Below are 24045 nucleotides of genomic sequence, written 5' to 3' on the forward strand. Positions count from 1 at the left end.
TTACCATAGGTTACCTGTTCACTCTGTTGATTGAGTCCTTTGATGCACAGAAGTTTTAAATTTTGATGTAGTCTAATGGGCTTCCATGGTGTCTCAGAGGTTAAAGCATCTGCCTCCAATGCGGGAGACCCGGGTTTGATCCCTGGGTTGGGAAGATCCCCTGGAGAAGGAAATGGTAACCCACTCCAGTATTCCTGCCTGGAGAATCCCATGGATGGAGAAGCCTGGTAGACTACAGTCCACCAGGTCACAAAGAGTCGGACATGACTGAACAACTTCACCTTCACCTTCACTTTTGTTTCCTGTGATCTTGTTGTCACATCTAAGAAATCATTACTAAATCCAATGTCAAGATTTCCCTCTGTTGTCTTCTAAGAGTTTTATAGTTTTAACTCTAACATTTAGGCCTTTAATCCACTTTGAGTTAATTTTTTTGTGTGGTGTAAGATAAGGGTCCAACTTCATTGTTTTGCATGTGGATATCCAGTTTTCCCTGCACCATTTATTGAAAAGATTGACCTTTCCCCATTGAATGATCTTTGTACCCTTGTTAATAATCATTTGACCTTATATGTGAGGATTTGTTTCTGGGTTTTCTATTCTCTCTCTTGGACTATATGTCTCTCTTTATGCCAATGCTACATTGTTTTGATTACTGTTTTAAAATCAGGAAGTGTGTGTCTTCCAACTTTATTTTACTTTTTCAAGATTGTTTTGGCTATTTGGGGGTCCCTTGAAATTCCATATGAATTTTAGGACTGATTTTTCTATTTCTTCAAAAAGAATGCCATTGGGATTTCAATAGAGATTGCATTAAATCTGTATATTGCTTTGGGTACTATTGATATCTTAATAATATTCAATCTTCAAATCCATGAACACAGATGTCTTTGCATTTATTAGTATCTTTAATTTTTTCAGCAATGTTCTGTGGTTTTCACTGTATAAGTCTCTCATCTCCTTGGTTAAATTTATTCATAAGTTTTAAAAATTCTTTTTGATTAATTCATCTTCACTAACAAAATTTTATTCAGGTTCAGTGGCTAATTGCTGAGATTCATGTTCTTCGTCTGTCGTTTCTCCCTCTCATATATTCTCGCTCAATTTTGATCTTGGATCTCTAAATTTCTCAGTGTTTGGAAGGTAGCATGCTATTTTCCTCAACATAAATCAGCCCAGCCCCTTTAAATAAAAAGATAAAGCTCTTTTTAAACATCTGTTTTGAATAAAACACACTTTAATGTATCATGAAACAATTCCTCATGGGACTTACTTCCTCAAAAAATTTTTAGTGTACGAAACTGAGATTTGTAAACAAAATTCATAATTGGGGGCCGAGGGAGGGTATCTTGTGAGTTGACCTTTCTTCTGAATGGCTTTGTTTGGCTGTGTGATCTCACTGGGGCCTGGGGCAATTTTCTCACCAGGCTGCTTGTGGACTAACCTCAAAGCCATTCCTGAACACCCTCTATTTGCCTAGTGATGATGAGGGAGACAAACAGGGCTGGCCCATGGAAACATTGTGATGTCATAATCCCTGCATGTCTGGTCCCTGTATCCAAAACGCCCTGGGGAAAAGAAGTCTGAGTTTCTCTCTGTGTGTAAGTGTTTTCCTGTTCCATTCCTTGGCTCAGACTCCACCCAGCACCTGGGAAAATAGACACTGTGGACCAGCGGGGCTTCTCTAAGGAGGCCCCGACTCAGCACTGAGTTAGGTGGGAAACTGGAAGGGAAACAGCAGCACTAGCGCTCTGGTCTACAGATGAACACAGGTTCTGGGTGGACTCCACAGTGCCCTGGAGTCCCGTGTGCACCCCAGCTCACTGGTAAGAAAGAAAGCACTGCAAACTTCCTGTCCCTGAGCCCACGAACATCATGTCTATTTCTCCAGGCTCAGCTCTCCGGCCTCCTCCATCCAGGTAAGCACTCCCCATCCCACACCTGCAGAGCTGGGCCATCATCCTCTCCTGGTGATGGCTGTTCCCTAGCCTCACCCAAGCTTTTGCCTTACAGCTCACCCTTGGTATGTGTAGGGCAAGCTTCACCACCCGTTCCCCTTCAAGGCCCTGGGCCTTTTGAAAACAACCAGCCAACCAACCAAACAAAAACAGATGAACAGTTGTGGACAGCTTCAGGAACCTTAACTGAGGCTACTTCCTCCCACTCCTTAAACTTCAACTTTACTGAAGTATAATTTCTCTACAATGAAATTTACCTAGTTCATGTTTAGAGTTTAATGAGTTTGGGGCAATTATATACAATCATGTAATCACCATCTCGGTCAAAGCATAAAACATGTCCACCACCCCCAAGACTCCCTTCTTTGCCCTTTCACAGTCAATCCCCTTCTCATATCTCTGGCCCCACAAATCTGCTTTCTGTTAGTATAGTTTTGCCTTTCCCTAAATGTAACATATGTGGAATCATACAGTATATTACATTTTGTATATTATTTATTCTACTTAGCATAACATTTTTGAGATTCATTTCTATTGTAGCATGTTTCAGTGGTTCTTCCTTTTTGTTGCTGAGTAGTATTACATTGTGTGGACCTGTCTTTGTTTAGTCATGCATCAGTTGGGAATCTGAGATGTTTACCTCTGGACAATTATTTTTAAAGGCTACTATGAATATTTGAATACAAGTCTTTTTAGGAACATAAGATTCCATGTGTCTTGGATAAATACAGGAGTGATATTGCTTGGTTGTGCATACATTTAACTTTATAAATCACTGCCAAACTTTTCCAAAGTGCCTGGACCATTCTCCTGAGGCTACTTTTTAAATAAAGGGCAGGGGTGGGGAGGAGGAGACAGAAGGACCTCGTGGTTCTTTTAGAAGCAGAAGTTAGTCCTAGGCACTCATGTGTTTATACTGCTCAATAATCTTATGAAGTAAACATTAATATCCCCATTTCACAGATGAGGAAATCCAGGTTTAGAGAGATGTACTTGCCCAAAGTTACACACTCAACAAATGGAAGAGCTAGAATGAGCCCAGGGGCCTTCATGCGGATGCCCAGGGGCCTGCCTCCTCCCTCTTCTGCCTCTTGCCAGCAGCCACCTGGCAGCTTGGGCATGCTGCTGCCTCAACACTGTACAACACCCTCACCTCTGTCTTTGATGAACTAGAACACAGCAATCCTGGGAAATGGCCTTCAACTCCCTTTTTCAGAGGAAGCAGCTAACAATCGGAGAGGTGAGGTGACATTGCCAAGGCTAACAGCTTGTCTATAAAATTTCTGGGACTGGGATCCAAATTTCCAGACTCTAGGCACTCTCTGCCAGAGCCCAGGGCCCTGCAGCTACACTGAAAAGTATTCATTTCTAACCACTTCCATCTTGAACTTTCTCGTTTATAAGGATGTCTTTCCCTTTCCTCCACCTTCCACCACTTCAGGCCCAATATAGGGAACCTGGCAGAATAAGGTGGTCACAGTCCCCAGCCTGCATCAGGCCGAGGCAGGGTGGGGACTGGAGGGGGTCAGAGCACCAGCACCAGGGACCTTGGGATGAGTGTGCTGAGGGAGAGAGGTAGGAAACAGGCCATTTCCTCTCTCAGGACTGCTTCTCCCCAGGAGGCTGGAGGTGGGGAGGGGCACACCTAGTCAGCCCAAGGGTGTGGGCCCCTCCTGGTCCTGCCTGCTTTACTTCTCCCAACTTGGGAGAACAGGATGGAGCCCCAGGGCATAGGCAGCTCTGTGTCTTAGCAAAAGCAGGCAGCCTTTGGTAAGGATGGACGTGGGATGTTATGCTCCACCCAGAAAGGTTCCGATGGAGCAGCCTCTGTCAAGTCTATGGCTGCCCCTCCCTCTCCACAGGGCCCTGGATTAGAGATGTGTGCCCCTGTGAAACAGAAGGAAGCCTGAAGAACCCCCAATACACACACACACATACACACACACACACACACACACACACACACACGTTTGAACTGACCAAAAAATTCTTTCGCGTTTCCCATACCAGCGTACAGAAAAACTCGAACAAACTTTTTGGCCATCCCAATACTTTGGCCTGTGAGTTGCCACCCCAACCTGAGCCAGGGCAGATCTTGGTCAAGAATACCACCAGCTCACCAAGGGCACGGTGGGAACTCCTCTGCAGGGCTCCAACTTGGCAATTTTCAAAGTGCTTTCACCTCTCTCCCCTAGTGATCCTGCACCAAGGCCATGAGGTGGGAAGGCAGGAAGGAGTCCCCGCTTCCATTTCACAGGCCAGAGACTGTCCTTCTCTATCGGGCTGCCTCCTTCTCCAGCTGAGGCTAGGTCAGGGCTGGGCCCAGGCTGGAGGTGGTGGTGAAATCTTCAGTCACCACCTCCTTAGGACAAGGAGTGTCTTTGCTCTGTACCCTGACCCCTCCTTCCCACCTCCCCATCCCCAGTGAGCAAAGGGCTTCAGCCTCATCCTGGGGTGCAGTGCTTACAATAGGCAAGGCTTCCCACCCAGCTGCTGCCCTCACTCCACCCAACCACAGGGTCCTTCTCCCTCTGCTCCAAGACTCACAGATTTGGGAATCTGGTTACTTGGTGGCCTGCCAGGGAGCCTGTGGGGCATGCAATACATGCAGTCAAGAAGCTTTTACTGAGCTTCCTTTGATATCTGGTACAAAAATGAATGTGCTTCAAAGAAGTTCACAGTCTGGGGAGGGGAGTTGACGGGGCAGACTGGTAAGCAAATAGTAACATCAGTGCTATGAGAAGGGCCCTGGGAGGAGCTTCTAGTTCTGCCTGTCCTGGAGCAAGCGCTGTTCTGCTGCCTTTCTAGGAGTATGGCCAATCCAGGAGAAAGGAAGACAAGTGGAAGGGGCTGGAGGGAGGAAAGAAGAGCGGTGCATTCAGAGAAGAGAAAGAAGTTGGCTGTGATTAGACCAGAAGTTGGAGTGGATAGGAAAGAGACACACTGGGAGAAGTGGCTGATGAGTAGGTGGGGTTAGGGTTTGAAGGGCCTTGTTATTCAGATGAGAAGTCTTGAATCTTCAATAGGGTTAATATGTGTGTGTATATATATATTGATATAATGATATATGCTTATTTACACACACACAGTGGTATCATGTTTTTGATGCTGGAGTAGTAAGAAAGAGGCAAAAAGTTCGTGTTAAACTAATCCTATTTACCGTCACTTACCTGAGCTGTTTAGTATAATTATAGTTTAACCCAAGGACTATTGCAGTAATAATAATACTCTTTTACTATTTTTTTGTTACACACTGAATTCTCTTCCTGAAGTTGTCATTTTTTCTTTTCCTTTCTTTTTGCTGAATTAATGATCGCCTTTCCTGGACCTCAAAAAAGTAGAGGGAACTTTGTCCTGAAATGTTTCCTTTCACTATGTCTCTAGAGAGATCTTGGAAAGGTGCTGGCGTGGCATGAAGTCAGTGAATTTTTTTTCCTTTATAGGATCTCAGCTTCACACAGCCAACCCTGAGTCCCCAAAAAGCTCAGTTTAGCGACGCCCAATGAAGTTTTATCTAGAGAAGTTTTCCCTCTGAATTTCCCCTTTACTGGGGAAAAACAGCGAGACGCAGAGAAAAATTCTGGGACTACACTACCCAACAGCCTCCGCTCGGAGTCTAGCCCAACTTCTTTCAACAGGGTGGCCCCTAGCATCTTGGTCCCGCCCATTCCCGGTACTGTATTTAGAACTACAACTCCCAGCTGCTTCCACGCACCGGGCCCCTCAAAGAGGGTTTCCCAGCAGCCTCCTGGGCGAACAGGAGCTGCTCCCCGGGCTTAGCCGGCTCCCTTTACTGGCCCCGCCCCTGGCACGTGACACACACCCACCAACCCGCTCGCGGAGGAGGGCGGCGGGCGGTGGCCAAGGGCGGGGAGGCCGCAGGGGGCGGGGCCTGGAGGGGGCGGAGCAGGGCCCGGGAGCCGAGCAGCCTGGCAACGGCGGTGGCGCCTGGACCCCAAGGTGGGTGCACGCTCGCGGCTAGCCTGGCTCGGAGCCGGGTACTGCGGGAAGCCGTGGTGGTGGGACAGGGAGAACGAAGTTGTGACTCCTGGGGCCGGCAGGTCCCATGGGGCCTTGAAGCACCCTCAGGAGTATGCGGAGGGGGGCGGTTAGCCCGAGTGCCTTCGCTGTCCCGGCCAGCCAGGGCTGGGGCCGGGGAGCAGCAGGCAGGTGCCTCTGGCTTCTCTTGTTCTCCCTGCCCAAGGGCCGGCAGCGGGCGAAGGTCGGGACAGGAATCGGGCGGGCGGGCCGGGAGGGTGGGGAAGTGGGGGCGTCGCGGCCGCTGCCCGGACTTTGCTTCCCCGTCCCGGGGCGGCAAACGGGCTGGGCAGCCGCCCTGCCTCCCCCGCGCTGCGCCGCGGCTGGTCCTCGCCCTGACCCTCCGGGCGGGGCGGATGCCTGCCTGCCTCATCCCCCGTGGGTCCGGCGGAGGGGCCGCCGGCCGGCACTGTCCGCGAAGCCTTGATCGGCGCTCCCGACTGGTGTTTCTATGTCACACACGGGAGCTTTATCTGCTTTTGCAACAGTTGACGGGAGATTTGAGGAGCAAACGGTTAGTTCCTTGATACGCAGTCGGAAGTATATACAGGCACGATTGCAAGCGCCCTTTGCTGAGTGGCCTCCCTTAACTGTCTTGCTGCGCTCAGGAAGTGAAAACTAATTTTAGTTTTTGCCTAAGCAAATATGAAATCAGTTTGCTGCAAAAACTAAATCACAGGCTTTATAGAGGCATGCAAAGTATGAAGCGAAGTGGATTGGGACGGTTTTTAAACAGACATAGTAGACCTGCACAAGAATGGAATCAGGGTATATTAGAATTGACTGGGACCTTTAGGTGTGTATAGTTCACTTGTTTGCTCGATAGGGAAGCTAAAGCCCAGAGAGGTTAACTAACGTGGCAAAGTTAATGGCAAAGTTTATATCACAAGTCAGGTTTCTGGGGGCAACATAGCATCCCTCTAGCCTGGGTGGCTTTTATCACAGCTCAGTTTTGTTCTTTGTAAAGTATCCACCCTAGAGTCTATGGAGACTGAGCTAGCGACTTTGCTGTAGTTCAAATCATTTTTTTGAATTGCCTTCAAAACCAGTTTACTAGACTCTTAAGGCTTCTTTTATAGACACATTTTCCTTTCACCCAACATATATATTGGGCATGATCACTTGTTCACTAGATTTGACTCTGAATGACTTTTTGACTTTCACAAAACCCAGCCAAGAGATTCCACAGCATGGAGTAAGTTCAAACCAGAGATCCTGCCAGTGTGTAACAGTTTCTTGAGGTACTTGAAAGTGGAGAGCATTCGAAGAGGCTTTTAGAGTCTAGTATGGTCAAGTCTGGGGCTTCCCAGGTGGCACTAGTGGTATAGAACCCGCTGCCAATGCAGGAGACATGAGATGCAAGTTCAGTCCCTGTGTCAGGAAGATCCCCTGGAAGAGGGCATGGCAACCCACTCCAATGTTCTTGCCTGGAGAACTCCATGAGGTCACAGAGTTGGACACGACTGAGATGACTTAGCTGACCATGCATGCATGGTCAAGTCTAGTATGACTTACTAGAGTCTACTAAGTCCAGTAACCATTGGTCTCCTTACCTTAGAGTTCTAAGTTGTATTGATTATCAAGTTGTCATTGGTTTCATGCATTAAACCCAGATTGCCCATGCAGTGCCTGTAGAGTGCTGAGTGCTAGGAAAATAACAGACAGCACCACTGACAAGGTCCCTGCCTTCTAGAGCTTCTGTGTGGGGAAGCAGACAATAAAAAAATAAACAGTGATATATTTTCCTCCAGAGATGAGCACTGTGAGGAAGAACAGAGCTCTGAAACTCTGAGATGACCATTTAGCAGGCCAGCATGCTTGTGAGGGGGTTGGGTGTTACTTAGCATCGCTAGCGTTAGATGGTCAGCTGCTGCTCCATTAAAGCAAATCACCATATCTAAAAGTAAATCTGTCTGAACCCAGAAGATCCTTTGGGAGGTCATCATTTCTCCAGTGATTGCCTCTTGGATGGCAAGTTTGTCACAGCCTCATTTTTACTTGCATTCCCTCTGCCCCACCCCAGGCAAATAGTAAGTGGTTTCAAACACCCAGGGAAGTGAGCTTCTAATCCTTCATTGTCTCAGTAGCTGCCTTACTCCTGCTACGAAAGGCCCTGCTGACTGAGGTAAGGGTTGGGTGTTAACCCTATGCCAGTGTCTGCTGGTTGGGAGCTACCTGACACAGCTGTCTCTTCCTGCATACTGGTTTGTACTGGGAACCTACCTTGGGAAGGAGACCTCAATCCTTGTGTTGTGCTTAGTAAAGAAACTAGTTCATTTTGAAATTAGCTCTGGAGTCAAGAGGCACCCAACTTCCTCAGAAGAAGAGTGCCAATAAAATGGTAACTTAACAAAGTTCATCTGCTTAGTACCCTCTCAGTTCTTTCCTTTTCTGTATGTTCAGTGGCGTCAAAGAAAAGGTTTTCATTTTTACAGGTTCCAAAAAATCATTAAAGTTACCAAAAAATACGCCAATATTCTTTGTTCCTAAATGAAAGGATTAACAAAATGTAGTTACTTTAAAAACCACTGAAAGAACATGGGGTTCTCACTCTTATTGAGGACTGCAAAATAAGGAGAAAGCAGAGCCTCTTCAAGGCTTCTGCAACAATCTGAAGTGGTGGCCAAGGATTTCAAAAGGCCAGAGTTTCTCGTTATTTCTAAAGTTTTTTCAACTTTATAAAAGAATAAGAAGTTGTTTTCATTACTAGCTAGTAATTGCCCTTCCCTGTTTCTGACCTCTTTGAAGTTCTGCTTTCTTTATTTTCTAGTTTCTCGGTTCATTATTCCTTTTTGGCAGATAGGGGACAGCCCCTGTTGTTCGCCTTTAAGGTGTTGACTCAGGATTTGGGTCCTGGCTGTACTATTGGCTTTGTAACTTCAAGTGAGCTCCTTACCTCTGTGCCTCAGCTTCCCTATCTGTAAAATGAAGATAGTAACAGTAGTCCCTTCCTCCCAGGGTTGTTGGCAGCCCTGCAGGATAAGATATATGAGATGCTTATAATAGCATCTTACACATAGTAGGCACTTAAGAAATGTTAACTGTTACTGGCGTGAGCTACATGGGACTTCTTTATTTTTATTTAATTTTTTTAAAATTTTACTTTATTTTACTTTACAATACTGTATTGGTTTTTCCATACATCAACATGAATCTGCCACGGGTATAAAGAAGAAAAATATTAGCCATGTCTCATTAAATGTTTGGAAATCCGATGTGCATGATTTTCTAGACATTTTTCTGCATTTCATTGTTGACCCCAGCATTGAGTTTAAGGTGACATTGTCAGCAGCACACACAGTTCTTGCCCACCTAAGTTCTGTTTACTATTTGGACTCAGAAATTACTTGAGCCCATATTTTGTTTGTTGCTATAGACAAGAATAAGAGAGGTTTCCTTTCCATTCCTCTGCTTTGAGAGCCAGAGAGGACCAGGAGACCCAGTTGGCATTAGTCAGGTGAGATCCAGTTGCCATCCTGTAGTCAGAGGATAGTTTTTTATATTAAATGTTTATAGTGGATTTATCCACGGGACCACCAGGAGGGTGGCATCCTTTTCAAGAATGTGGCAGGCATCTCTTTAGAAAATTGGCATCATGCATTAGTGCTTTCTATTTCTACCCAAGGAGCAAGGAAGAGTAAAGGAGCCTTGTGTCTGTGGAAGATGGTAGAAAGCCCCTTCTTAGCCCTGTGACACTGGACAAGTCTTTTCTCCTCGCTGCTGTTGGCTCATCTTTGTAAGATAGAGCTAAGGCCGCCTGCACCACCAAGATCCCAGAGCTCTTCAGGGGAGCCAGTGTGCATCAGCATCCTTCGCTGACTGTAGGGCATTATTATTATGGCATCCATGTGTTATGTAAGCCATCACTATTTGGAGAACTGGTGTGAGAGGGCAGCATCCTTCCGGTTCTTGGTGCATCCTCGCTGGGGGTATGATCTCTTTGCCCAACCCCACTTCTGTCAGCATGGAAACATGCATGTGTTTTGTTGACTCTCTCAGATGGACCTGAAGCCACTGGTACACCGTGTGAGCTTCCATTTTGTTGATTCCTAAAATGATAGTGCTGTGTCACCAACAATCCCAGGGCAATAGTGAGGTCATCTCTGCACCAGGGAATATTGCCTGCCTCTTCTGTCTTAGAATGGAAGGCTTTCATTTTTCAAATCAACGGCTTACCTCAGCTTCTCAATGCAGCTTGATGCCCTGCCGAGATCCTCCACTCCTGGGGCTGAGGTTGGAAGCAATCCAGGGACTCATTGCTCTCCAGGTCCACCGCACCTTCCCTTCCAACAGGATGGGGGCCAAGTACTCTTTGAATGTTTCTCAGTATCTTGAGATGACTCCATAAGCTGAGGTTGGAGAGAGTTTTCTGGGCAAGAGAACCCTAACATGCTCCATGCATGAAGGAGATCTTTAGTGAACATTCTTTGACTTGAACTGGACAAGGGCACATAGCTTAGAATTGTTGGGGTGTGTTCATTTCAACAAATTCTGTTGTTGGTCTAAAGATCCTGTTCCTTGGTACTAGACGAAAGGGAGCTCCTGCTTAGTCTTTCTTTCCATGATCAACTAACCAATGAATAAGAAAGCTCTGAGTCCTCTTTGGGGAGAGGTCCCATGGGTTGTTTGCCCACCCATTTCTTTGGGGACTGTTGTCACTGGCAGTTTGAGTTTAGGTTTGTTTTTTTGCTTTGCTTGCTGATGTCTTGTGGGGGTGGGGGGCGGGTAGGGAGGAGTAAGGGAAGTTGAAGGGTAATAATTGAAAGTAAAAATAAAAGTAACTCATTCAGCTCTTGTTCCCTGCCTTCAGACCTTGGCTGCACAGGATGCCTTTCTTCAGCTTGTGATAACTGTTACATGTTGCTATCTTGTCCTTGGGTGTTTTGTGAGAAGGAGGCCACTGTGTGCTTCCCAGAGCCTCTCCCAGTGGAATGGGCTAACCCTCGGGCTGTCCTGCTTTCACCTTCAGGGGGTGGGGTGGGTCATAAAGGGGGATTCTTAGCATCAGGCGGTGGGGCTTGAAATGCCCTTGTGTGACCCTCAAGTTCCTTGTGGCCCTGGGATGACTTAGGTGGGGGCAGAGCTGTCAGGGTTCATTCCAGCAGGCCTGGAATCAGCAAGCTGTTTGACTGGAAGAGGAAATGTCCCTACTGTGCAGCAGTGCCCCTGGCAGAGATGGGTCAGTACCATCCATGCATCACCATGAGAAGAAAGAAAGATTTGCACTTGGTTTCAGTGCACCCAGGAGGGTGCGATCCTTGTTGCTGTGGCAGGAAGGATAGAAGAGCCCTCAGTTGGAGTTCCATTTTGAGCTTCCCGGTCCTGTGTTGCCTCATACAAGGCAGTGCTGCTGGGTCTGTCGGAGCGAGTGGGAGTCCCAGATGGAGGGCAGTCAGAGCTGGCCCTCACCTCTCTGTAGCCCTTGGTGTGAGGCTTAACAACTGATTTTTTCAAGTTGAGGCTGAGTGTGACCCTGATGGCCATTTCCTTTCTTCGCTATTATCAACTCTGAAGTGACGTGATCCTTTCTCCAGAGCCTCCCATCAGGCCTGCTCCACAAAACAGTTTTTCCTTGTTGATAAAATTGTTCTGATGCCCCTGCCCCTGGGAACTTAGGAGATATGCAAACTCTTAGGCCCCCCGCAGACCTGCACAACCAGAATCTGCAGGTGAAGAAGATCCCCAGCTGATCTGTATGTAAATTACAGTTCGAGAAGTGTGGTCTGAGTAGCAGTTCACATCCCGGCTTGCTTCCTGATCCTTTGGGACTGACCACACTGTTCATTTGAAAAATAACTCAAGCCACATGTGTCATCCATTTTCTTAGTAGCCACATCAAAAAAAGACAGATGAAGTCAATTTTATAATGTATGTTATTCAGCCCAATATGTCCAAAATATTATTTCAACATGTAATCAGTATGACAGTGAGATGCTCACCTCGTCTTATTTGCATGAATTTGTCGAAATCCAGCATGTATTTTACATCTGCAGCAGGCCTCAGTTTGGACTAGCCATGTTTCAAGCTCCGCTTGCCAGTGGCTCCAGCTTTGGACAGCGCAGCTTTGAGAGATACATTTTGGCCTTGATTTGCTGATGATGTCATCAGATTTGCTGTCGAGCCTGGAAGAGCAGTTGGAGCCTCCGCTGCCTGGGTAGTAAGTTGCATTGAGGGTCGCTGTACTCAGTGCGGAGCCCTCTGCCTGGTGTGCTCTTCAATCTCATTTGGATCCTCACAACATCCCCACTTCTTTACCGAGACTTCCTCTCTGGGCCTCAGCTTGGTAAGCTATACTGAGAAGTTGTGGTTGGCAGAGGTGAGGAATGCAAACCTCTTTTTTGGGGGCATCTTCAAAGGACTCAAGGGACACTTCTTCTCTGGCTCAGCGGAGCCCCCAGATGGATGCTCCCTTTTGCTGTGGGCCTGCCACCCCATGGTTTGTCCCCCTGGCTGCTTATTAGAATCACTTAGAGAGCCTTAAGGGCCTGATGCCCCAGCCCCACACAGACATTCAGATTTATTTGATGGGGCTGGCAGCAAGGGGTGATAGAGATCAGACCTCCTCATTTTTAAAAAAGTCTTCTGGGAGATTCTGGCGGGCCACTCAGCTCCAGAGCAGCTGTCCCCAGCATCTCTAGCGCCGAAAACCAGCGGCCTTGGGGCTGAAGTGCAGATTCTGACTCTGAGGGACAGGGACGGGCTTCCTCTCGCAGGCAGGTGACAAGGATGCTGGCAGCCGTGCTGGGACTCCTAGGAGCCTGTGCTCCAGAATCACTGGAGGGTGGTTCCCAAACTCCACCACGTTCCCTGGCAGCCAACCTGGAGATTCTGATTCAATAGGTTTGAGGTGGGGCCCAGGATTTGTAGTCGAGAAGGCACGATGTTTTCTGAATTTCACCACAAAGTGTTATGTTGACTTTAGGGTTTGCGTAGGCACATTTCTAGTGCCATTTTTTTCACGAGGGGGGAGGGTGTTTGCTGCAAATGGATGTTGAGTTTTATCAGCCCATTTCTGCCTTTATGGAGATTTGTCCCGACCCTTTAAACCAGTTGATGCGATGGGCTATCTTAAGGGATTTTCTCATATAACTTGGTAGCATTAACCAGGTTTGCATGGCTGGCATAGACGTTATTTCTTACTGCTGGGTTGGTTTGATAATGTTTTCTTCAGGATTTTTATGTCTGTATTTGTGAGTGAGATTGTGCTTTAATTTTGCTTTACTGTCTTTGCCTAGTTTAGTACCTTTTTGCTAGCCTTATAAAGTGAATGAGAGCATTCCCTTTTCTGGTCTCTGGAAAACTGTATAAAATTGGAGTTGTTTGTTCCTTGAATATTTAGTAGAACTTGCCTCAGTGCCAGCCGTGCCTGGTGCTTTGGTGTGGAAATGCTTCAAACTACCACTTACTAGCTGCCATGTCTGTAGTTACATCTGTCTTTTCATTCTTAAATCTTCATTTTGTTTACTTGTGCCTTCTTTTTTTCTTGATGAGTCTTAGCAAAGGTTTATCGGTTGTGGTTATGCAGTATGAGGTTTGTCACTGTGTAGAAAAGAATGAGCATAATTATATTCTCAAGCTTCTTTCTGATTAACTTTAATGAAACTGCATAATCTGAAAGTCAAATTTATATCAAGGTATATTCTGAAAAGCTTTCCTTTCACTCATGTCTCCTGCCAGGCATGCTGTTTCTCCTAGCCACTCTAATCAATGTTATTAGTTTTTAGTTCATTCTTCTATGTTTCTTTTGCAAATTTGAGCTGGTGTGCATGCGTATACATACACACAGACACACACTCATTGCACTTCCTCCTTTTCTTACACCAAAAAAAGCATACAACATACACTCTTCAGCCTCTTGCTTTCTTCACTTAAACCCTGGAAATCTCTTACCTCTACATTTTCTCCTTTCTTCTTTCTTTGGATTTATTTTGCTGCTTGGATGTTTCAAAACATAGTCTTTTTACTATTATTTAGTTCTAATATATTCTGATTTCCATTGTGATTATTTCATTCACCTGTGAGTTGTTTAGAAGTTTGTGTTTAAATTTACAAATACGTTTTCTAGGTAAATTTTTAAAAGTGATTTCTAAGTTAGCTGCATGATGGTCAGAGAATGTGGTCTGAATACTAGTAGTTCTTTTAAGTGTGTCAAGGGTGGGTTTATATAGATAGCACTGTGTGGCTGGCTTCTTCCATTTAGTGTAAAGCTTTTTATATTCATCTATGTTTTGTCATTCGTTGTGTATCAGCAGTTTTGACTTTCTTTTGCCAAGTACTAGTACTATTCCATAGTATGGCTATAACAATATGTCTGTTCACTAGTTCATGAACGTGTGAGTTAGTTCAGCGTTTTTGGCAATTATGAATGTAAAGTTGCCATGAGCATTTGCTTACAAGTCTTTGTGTGGATTCATGTTTTCATTTGTCTTGTGTAAACACTTAAATGTGGCATTGCTGGGCCATATGCTTAGGGTACTTTCTTGTACTTTACAGGAAACTGTCACCCTGTTCTCCAAAGTGTCTATGCCAATTTGCATTCCCATGCCAGTCGCAGAGTCAAGTATGAGAGTTCTGCTTGGGTCACATTTTCACTAACATTTGTTATTGTCTGTTCTGTTAAACTGCAGCCATTCCAGTGGGTGTGTAATAGTAGCTCACTGAGGTTTTATTTTGCATATTCCTAATGACTAATGATGGTGAGTATGTCTTCATGTGCTTTTTGACCATTTGTATATCTTCTTTGATGAAGTGTCTGCTGAGATCTTTTGTCTGTTTCTTATTGGATTGTCCGTTAGTTCTCTATGTATTTTGGATACAAGGCCTTAATTAGGTAATTTGCAGGTATTTTCTCCTGGACTGTGGTTTACTGTTCCATTTTCTTAGCTGTGCCTTTGAAAGAGCAAAGATTTTTAATTTTGATGAAGTCCAGTTATTGGGTTTTTTCTTTTATGGTTTATGCTTTTTGTGTTCTCTAAAAAACTTTTGCCTAACATAAGTTCACAAAGATTTCCCCCTGTGTCTCCCTCTAGACTTTTGCGCTTTTAGCTCTTTGTTTAGACCTGTTTTGGTAGGTTGACCTAAAGGTGGTCCCGCGATTGCTGCCCCACCATGTTTATACCCTGTGTATGCTTCCCTTGAGTATGCAGCCTTCTGAGACTTGAGCAGAGGATGAAGTTAAGACATGCCTGGACTTCTGACCCACCACCCATACAAACCATGAGAAAATTAACATGTTGTTTACAGCTACTAAGTTTGTATGCAACAGTATAAAACTAATACTTATGTGCTTCAAGTTAATTTTGTATGTTGTGTCAAGTAAGGGTCAAGATTCACTTATTTCCATATGAATGTCAAATTGTTCCAGCATCATTTGTGTAAAAGACTAGACCATTGACCATTCCTAGGACCTCCAAAAGATGGACCTAATTCTGGACTCCATTCTGTTCCGTTCATCTCTATGTCTAATATTAGGCTGGAACTACACAGTCTTGATTATTGAAGTATTGCAAGTCTGGAAATTGGGTAGTGGAAGTACTCCAAGTTTGTTCTTTTTTTATTTCCCATCCATCAAGATTATTTTGGCCATTCTTGGTCCTTTGTTTTTTCATATAAATTTAAGAATCATCTTGTCGGTTTCTATGACAAAGCCTATTGGGAATTGATAGAGATTGTGTTGAATCTATGGATCAATATTGATGACATAACAATATTGAGTCTTCCCATCTGTGAGCATGATATGTTTGTCCGTGTATTTAGGCCTTTAATTTCTCTCAGCAGTGCTTTATAGTTTTCAGTGTATGGATCTCGTGTACATTTTGTTAAATATATCCCTAAATATTTCATTTTTATTTATGCAGATGATATTTTTATACTTCAGTGTTCATTTGTTCATTGCTAATGATACAAATGGGGCTTCCTTGGTGGCTAAGATGAAAAAGAAACTGTCTGCAGTGCGGAGACCTGGGTTCAATCCCTGGATCGGGAAGAAGCCCTGGAGAAGGGAATGGCTACCCACTCCAGTGTTCTTGCCTGGAGAATTCCATGGACAGAGGAGCCTGGTAGGCTACAGTACATGGAGTCTCAAAGAGTTGGACATGACTGAGTGACTAACACTTTCACTTTTCAGTGATACAAATATAGTTTTTAATGTTGAAAATGTATATCATGCATACTTACTTATATCATGCAGACTTACTTACTTTACTGATGCTGCTGCTAAGTCGCTTCAGTCGTGTCCGACTCTATGTGACCCCATAGATGGCAGCCCACCAGGCTCTGCCGTCCCTGGGATTCTCCAGGCAAGAATACTGGAGTGGGTTGCCATTTCCTTCTCCAATGCATGAAAGTGAAAAGTGAAAGTGAAGTCGCTCAGTCATGCCCGACTCTTAGTGACCCCATGGACTGCAGCCTACCAGGCACCACCATCCATGGGATTTTCCAGGCAAGAGTACTGGAGTGGAGTGCCATTGCCTTCTCCATTACTTACTTTACTTACTAGTAAATTTACTAGTTCTGGTAGTTTTTCTGTAGTGTTCTTAGGATTTTTTATATGAATGATCATGTTGTCTGCAAACACAATTTCAATTCTTCCTTCTAGTGTTTTATATCTTTTATTTCTTTCTCTTGTCTTATTAAAGTTGCTAGGATCTCTAAAATATATTGAATGCAAGCAATAAGAGCAACTAACCTTGCCTTGTTCCCACACTTAGTGGGAAAACATTGCATCTTTCACCATTAAGTAGAATTAGTTATAGATTTTCCATAGGTTACTTTATCTATTCCTAGTTTGCTGAGATTTAAAAAAATAATTATTAGATGCTGAATTATGTTTGTAGAAGCTATGTCTCAGATATAATCTTCAGGAAGATAGTATACCTCAAGAATAGCCCTGTTGACTACATATCATCACATTCATACTTTTATCAACTACCAGTACCCAGCTTTTTATCCTTGTGTTGATAGTAGAATTTCCAACTAGAGCTTGGGAATTCTTTTTTTTTTCTATACAGCAGCATATGCAATCATTCCTCAGTATTCACAGGGGTTTGATTCCAGGACCTGTTGTAAATATCAGAATCCATGGATGCTCAAGTTGCATAATCAGCCCTCCATATCTGTGGGTTATGCATCCACAGGTATGGAGGGCCAACTATATTGCTCCTTCAAAAGCCATGGCAATTCTGTATCAGATTCATATGTGTCATTTTTAGGGTACTGGAATTTCTTTACCTTCTTTCTTTACCATTCTCTTGACACTGCTTTTGGTTCCTGTTCATCTCCTTGCCTTATTTCTGCCTTTTTTTCTTAGATTATTTCTTCTATATCTAAGCTTTCTACCTGCTAATAGTGCCAAGTTCTTGATGTGTGTGTGTGTGTAGAACAGGGATGGATAGCCGCTTGTATTTGTGGCTGGAATAATAGGTAATTGCCCCTAGTAGGAAGATACCATTGTCCATGCTCTGAGTCACCGCAGGTCTCTTATTTATTTATTTTAATTGGAGGCTAACATTCACATGAATCAGCCATGGGTGTACATGTGTTCCCCATCCTGAGCTCCCCTCCCACCTCCCTCCCCATCCCATCCCTCTGGGTCATCCCAGTGCACCAGCCCCGAGCACCCTGTCTCATGCATCGAACCTGGACTGGCGATCTGTTTTACATATGATAGTATACAACCGCAGGTCTCTCTTTCTGAAATTCCAAGGCTTTTTAATAAAGCCAGTCTTTGTAGATTCCCTTTAGACACTCCTTTAACTACTATGACAAAGGGCCTGTTGCCCAGGCTACTAGTCCTGCTGCTGATCTCTGTTAACTTTCAAGGTCAACCTGCCCTTGTATTGATAAATTAGGACTAATTAAGGAGTATGAAGCCCAGCATTTTTAACAATTGGGAGACCCTAGGCAACATTGGAAAACCCAACTTGCGGCTTTTTCTTCTAGCCCTTGTAGAGAAGGGACAGGTAGCTCCAAATCAAAATTATCCAACCCATTTGGAACTCTTCTTTGGAATTGCCTTCAGAGACCGTGACAACTTTTACAAAATATCCTGTGAGTAAAGACTTGGCATTTGGCTTCAAGATAAAATCATTTTGTGCCTCCTCTATTAAAAGAGAATGGCACTCATGCTGTGGGAAGCATTGTTTTTTGTTTAAAAATTGAGATATGGTAAAAGTTCACGAGATGATGTCTTATGTAGCTTTAAGCTCTAAAAGCAATTTCAAAAGAATTGGAAGAATATTTTTCATAGTGACTGTGTTGCTGGAATAAGTGCATACCATCCAAAGGGACAACTTCATAGAATAACTCATCTAGCTACATGTGCTCTGATAGACATTTTGAACCCTCATTAAACTTTGTCTTTCTTTTTAAATATAGTTTGAAAAGACTCTTTCATGATACAGAGTACTACTGCAGTTAAACAAGAGGGGATATACTGCCTCAGGATCTCACAACATGGATTTGTGTGTGTGGAGGGGAGTTGCTCTTTGGTTAATCATGCTTAAAATGAAGGCTAATGTTCTTTTTTGTGACCATCAAATTTTATTACATAGAAATGGAATTCCAAAAAAATTTTTTATTCAGCTATGTAAGCAGGAGGCATAACATTTTCATTTTTTAATTTGATCATCAATTAGGGAATTTAGAGCAACAGACATCTGTTAGTGGGTATAGTGGGGATGAGGACCAGGCTGCCTAGGTTTGATTTCCAACTGCAGATGTTTTTAGTGGACACATTTAACCTTCCTATTCTCAGGGTTGGGTGTTTTCATATGAAGGAATATTAGTAGTTGGCTTATGAGGTTGTTGGCAGTATCGAAGGAGTTCATCTGTGCTTAGAACAGTGCCTGGCACATAGCAGATAATCAGTAAATGGAAACCAGTTTGCTTTGTGTATTTAACTTATACCTATTCATTGTCTTTATTGCTGTTTAACTTGTCTTATATTTATTCATCTTCCTACCTCAGTTGCTAGCTCCTTGAAGACTTATCTCCATTTTTTTTTTAGAATTTCTCACCATGCTCTGGAGTTGTTTTTGTTGTTGTTGTTCAGTTGCTAAGTCATGTCCAACTCTTTGTGACCCTATGGACTGCAATACACCAGGCTTTCCTGTCCTTCACTATCTTCTGGAGTTCACTCAAACTCATGTCTATTGAGTCAGTGATGCCATCCAACCATCTCATCCTCTGTCACCCCCTTCTCCTCATGCCCTCAATCTTTCCCAGCATGAAAGTCTTTCCAAAGAGTCAGCTCTTCACATCAAGTAGCCAGAGTATTGGAGCTTCAGTTTTACCATCAGTCCTTCCAATGAATATTCAGGGTTGATTTCCTTTAGGATTGACTGGTTTGATCTCCTCGCAGTCCAAGGGACTCTCGAGAGTTTTATCCAGCACCACAGTTCAAAAGATGGGGAACACATGTACACCCGTGGCAGATTCATGTCAATGTATGGCAAAACCAATACAATATTGTAAAGTAATTAGCCTCCAAAAAATTAATTAATTAATTAAAAAAAGAAATTAAAAAAAGAAAAAAAAAAGCATCAATAATTCTTCAGTTCTCAGCCTTCTTAATGGTCCAGCTCTCACATCCGTACATGACTATTGGAAAAACCATAGTTTTGACTAGATGTACCTTTGTTGGCAAAGTGATATCTCTGCTTTTTAATACACTGTCTAGGTTGATCATAGCTTTCTTTCCAAGGAGCAAGAATCTTTTAATTTCATGGCTGCAGTCTCCATCCACAATGATTTTAGAGACCAAGAAAATACAGTCTGTCACTGTTTCCGTTGTTTCCCCATCTATTTGCCATGAAGTGATGGGACCAGATGCCATGATCTTAGTTTTTTGAATGTTGAGCTTTAGGCCAGCTTTTTCACTGTCTTCTTTTACCCTCATCAAGAAGCTCTTTAGTTCCTCTTCGCTTTCTACCATTAGAGTGGTATCATCTGTATATCTGGGGTTGTTGATATTTCTCCCAGCAATCTTGATTATATAAAACAATTCTCCAGATTACCAGCAACCAGCAGAAGCTAGAGGGGACAAAGAAGTTTCCTCTCTGCCTTAGAGCCTTCCAGGGGTTGGGTTGGGTGGGGGGCATGGTCCTGCCAATGTCCTGATTGCAGACTTGTAGCCTCCAGAACCGTGCAGGAAGAAATTTCTGTTTTAAGCATCCAGTTTGTGGTACTTTGTTTCAGCAGCCCCAGATACCCATCCATTATTTTGTCTTTTCCCCGCTTGCTGCTTGAATTAGAGTGTTGACAACCCTGGGAGTTCATTTCATCTCAAATGGTAGCATTGCCTCCATTTCCATCCATTATCCATCTTCTCCACATATTTTAAAACTCTGATCTACCAGAGAGATGCAAAATGTCATCAAATAGGTAAATACTGTACAGCACAAGAAGTGAAATGTTAGGAATTTATGCAGTATACAGAGAAATGAAACATGTGTGTGTTGTGGGTGTACGTGTGTACATGGGCAGACCCGTCCTCTGTCATGAAGCGGGTACCTAAAGACCCGGTGCCAACACAGCTCTTGCTTCTCTTCCCAGTGAACATGCTTGAAAGGAATTGGGCCAAATGGCAGATTGTCATCTCCAACCTTCTCTCCTCTCTTTGTTTTTCTAGAAATTGCACATCTGCTCTTCAGTTTCTTTCTGATCCTTCCCCTCTAGTGCTAATTCCCGTTGGATTCATTGTCAGTGATGCCCTGTCTGGGAAGGTCCGTGGGAAGTTCAGTGTTCTGAACTGGCACCTTCATCACTGATATAGCTGTGGCTCTTCATATGGTTTTTACCTTCAACAATTACCATTTTAACTTTTGCGTAAGAAGGTCCTTTTCAATTATAAATTGAAAATATACTTTTGGGGAATAGTTTCTCCTAGGGGAAAATAGTTTGACCAAATACAGTTCTGTCATGGAGCAGATGGATCAGCTGGGTTCCTGCACGAGTTTGGGAATTGGCAGGTGGATGGGGAACTTGATCTTGTTCCTATTTTAAAACTTTGTTTACAGGCAGGTATTTGGTGGTTACAAAATCCATTGGTGAATTTAATGATCTGTTTAAATGTATGTGTGTTTTACTAGGTTGCCTTTTTATGTTAAAAAAAAGTTAACCTGATGGTAACTGGCTTTCCTAATAGTTGCTTCAGCATACCAATTTCAAGTTATGAAGTGTTTCTAAAGTTACTCTGTTCCCTGGCCACCACACATGCCACTGGAGCCAGTCAGCTGTCTTGAAGATGTGCCATTTGTCATGAGGGGACCAAGAAGTAGGCTGAATGGATCAGCTCAGATCTATCACTAACCACTGGAAAAATGATTCAAAATGCATTCTCACTGATTCTGAATTGTGTATTTTTTTAGCCAAAAGGTCTTTGAAACATTTAAAGAAGTGGAAGTAAGTGTATTGTGATCTTTAAAATGAATAGTAAATATCAAAATGACACAAAGAGTGAGTTTCTAAATGAAATATGATTTAACATTTTGTAATTTCCAAAGAAGAGTCATGAAAACAATACCCCTTGAGTCCTGAAACAAACCGAGAGGCACTAACACATGTATTGCAGGTGTCTATTTGGACAATAAGCCACTTACAATTGATGGGGGTACTCTTTTGGAATAACTGTAGTTGGACCTACTCTGATACCTCTAGTGTATTTCTGTATCCTTGAGTCCGAATAGAAGGTAAACAGGCAAGATCTCCACGTAGGGATCCCTGGGCTAGGAGTCAAGTGTTTTTTTTTTTTAATGGAAGTAGGCATGCTTTGAGAGTAACCTGATTTAAAGCTGTCCAGAGCTTTGTCAAGATTAGATGGATTATCTTAGAAAGCAAATGTGTGTACAGAATGGTTAGGCAGTGTTAGATAGCATATATTTTATGGAAAATCCAGCCTAGTGTGTTAGCACCACTTTGAGAAATGGCTTCAAAGCATCTCTTTCTACGAGGAAGGGACCTGGTGTTTGAGTGCCTCTGCTTTGCCATCTACTGTTCCAGCATTTTACACACTCCTTATCACGACTCCATGAAGGTAGGTAGTATCACCCCACATACAGAGAACTGCAGTCTGTCCAAGATTGAATGACTGTTATTAATTGAGTGACAAAATTGGGATTTGAAAGCCAAACTGGTCTGAACACAGAATCCCTTCCTCTTTTCAACTGTGTCACACAAATTTTGCAGCTGGTCATAGTATGTTTTTGCAAGGTATAAGCTGTGAATGGTGGGGTTAATGTTTAAAAGGGCATGATTATTATTTACTTTGGCTGAAGAAAGTTCATTTGGAAATACTTTAATAGTTGAAGACAGAGTGGCAGCCCATTTTTGTAAATAAAATCATGCTGGAATACAGCCACACACCTGTATTTCCGTATTGCCTGTGGCTGCCATAAAGCCTAAAATAGTTTCTGGCCCTTCACAGAAAAAAGTTTGCAACCCTTGTTCCAAGAAAAATGTATAAAGGGATTTCCCTAGCAGTCCAGTGGTTAAGACTTTACCTCCCAGTGCAGGGACTGTGGGTTTTATCCCTGGTCAGGGGGCTAAGATCTCACATGCCTCATGGCCAAAAAAGTATAACATGAAAACAACAGAAATGATATTGTAAAAAAAATTCAATAAAGACCTTAAAAATGATCCATATCAAAAGAAATCTGTAAAAAATGTATAAGATGAAATAAACTCCTACTTTTGCAGATCATCGTTTGTCTTCATGTGGGATGAACAAGTATAGAGGTTGAATTGATTGTACCTGGTCTCTAAATGGCTGGGGCGTGAACAATTGTCTTTGGTTCAGGGTGGTTTGTTTGAGGGCATCTCAACACATCTTTTTCATTTCTTGCTCTGAGGTGGCCTACAGTCAGAGCAACTTTAATGCAAAAGTCAGCATAACTTAGTCTTGTAAAGCCTATCCTGCATTCAGGTGCAGAACAGAAGTCTGCTAGTGGTTCTCACTGGGGGTGAAACTCCCCCTAGAGGCCAAATTGGAAACGAGGGAGCAGTGTTTTTGTTTCTAGGGTAATTTGTATTTTAAAGTTAAGTTATTATCACTGTCATTTTATTTCTCCTTTATCCTGGAGGTCAGACATTATATTGATGATTTTTTAAAATTGTGGCTTTTTAAAAAAAATTATGGCTGGGTTGATAATATCCATGACTTTCATTACAGGCTAGCCAAAGGGGCTATACAGAAATTGGAGCATTGGGTCTAGGAGTATTGAACAGCTCTGCCCTAAGTATTTAGTGTTTTTTTTTTTTTCAAAATGGACTTCCAAGTCAAGAACGCTCTCTTCAAAAAACCTGGAATTCTGGCCTCAGTAGCTGCTCACACATGACTTCTTGCTCTCTGGCAGCCTTTTGAAGTTGGTTTGCAGACTAGGTAGGTTTCCAAAGCTTTCAAGGGAGCCTCCAGAGAGAGATCATCCTTTAACTTTATTTAAACAGCAATATAGAGTAAGAAAGCACAGCGAATAAGATCCAAAGATGGTGGCCTGCGTGCCTTTCCTCACGGTTTGTACATGGCGAGTGCAGGAAAATCCCTAATCAAGGGCCATTGATGGCAAATTGGTGACCATGGCAACTGAGCTCCCCTTGGAGTTTAGATTTTGCTTACAGAAACCCAATGAGGTGAAGGTCAAATTTATTTTCCAATTCTACTGCTTTGAGATGTTTCCAGTAAGGGTAAAACTGGCCCTCATTTATTTGAGAGTGTTTGTAGTTACATCTGCCACAGGTGTTTTGTGAAATCCTATTTTTCATATGCAACAGAGAGGGGAGCAGTTTCTTAGTCTGGAAGAAGGACGTGGGGGAAGAGGTCTTTGTATCTTAATTTGAAATACTGGGTTGGCCCAAAAGTGCATTCAGGTTTTTTGACACCAGTTTATGAAAATCCCAAACGAACTTTTTGGCCAACCCAATATCTCTTCCAACACAAAGTCTGTAGTGCAGAATGTTAGTTCTTTTTGGTGTAAGTTCTTTATGGTGCTTCAGAGTGTGAGAAGTCAGTGCTGCCGTTTTGATGTGCAGAGCCATGGAGCCTCGAGCATCTTGG

The 24045-nt window shown here is 43.4% G+C and overlaps 1 protein-coding gene across 2 annotated transcripts in view; it reads left to right on the forward strand.

Moving 5' to 3' along the window:
• The first annotated feature begins 5854 nt into the window (after nucleotides 1-5854).
• The window catches only part of MTM1 (myotubularin 1), a 90239-nt gene continuing 72048 nt past the window's right edge, over nucleotides 5855-24045 (forward strand). Inside the window, exon 1 of one of the 2 annotated variants that reach the window (XM_040265426.1) lies at nucleotides 5855-5918. The gene's annotated coding sequence lies outside the window, so the exon portion shown is untranslated. The remainder of the gene's footprint in view (nucleotides 5919-24045) is intronic. The other variant, XM_040265425.1, reaches the window with a different exon arrangement.

This window comes from Oryx dammah, unplaced genomic scaffold (genome assembly GCF_014754425.2).
Source record: "Oryx dammah isolate SB20612 unplaced genomic scaffold, SCBI_Odam_1.1 HiC_scaffold_23, whole genome shotgun sequence".
NCBI classification, from domain to species: Eukaryota; Metazoa; Chordata; class Mammalia; order Artiodactyla; family Bovidae; genus Oryx; species Oryx dammah.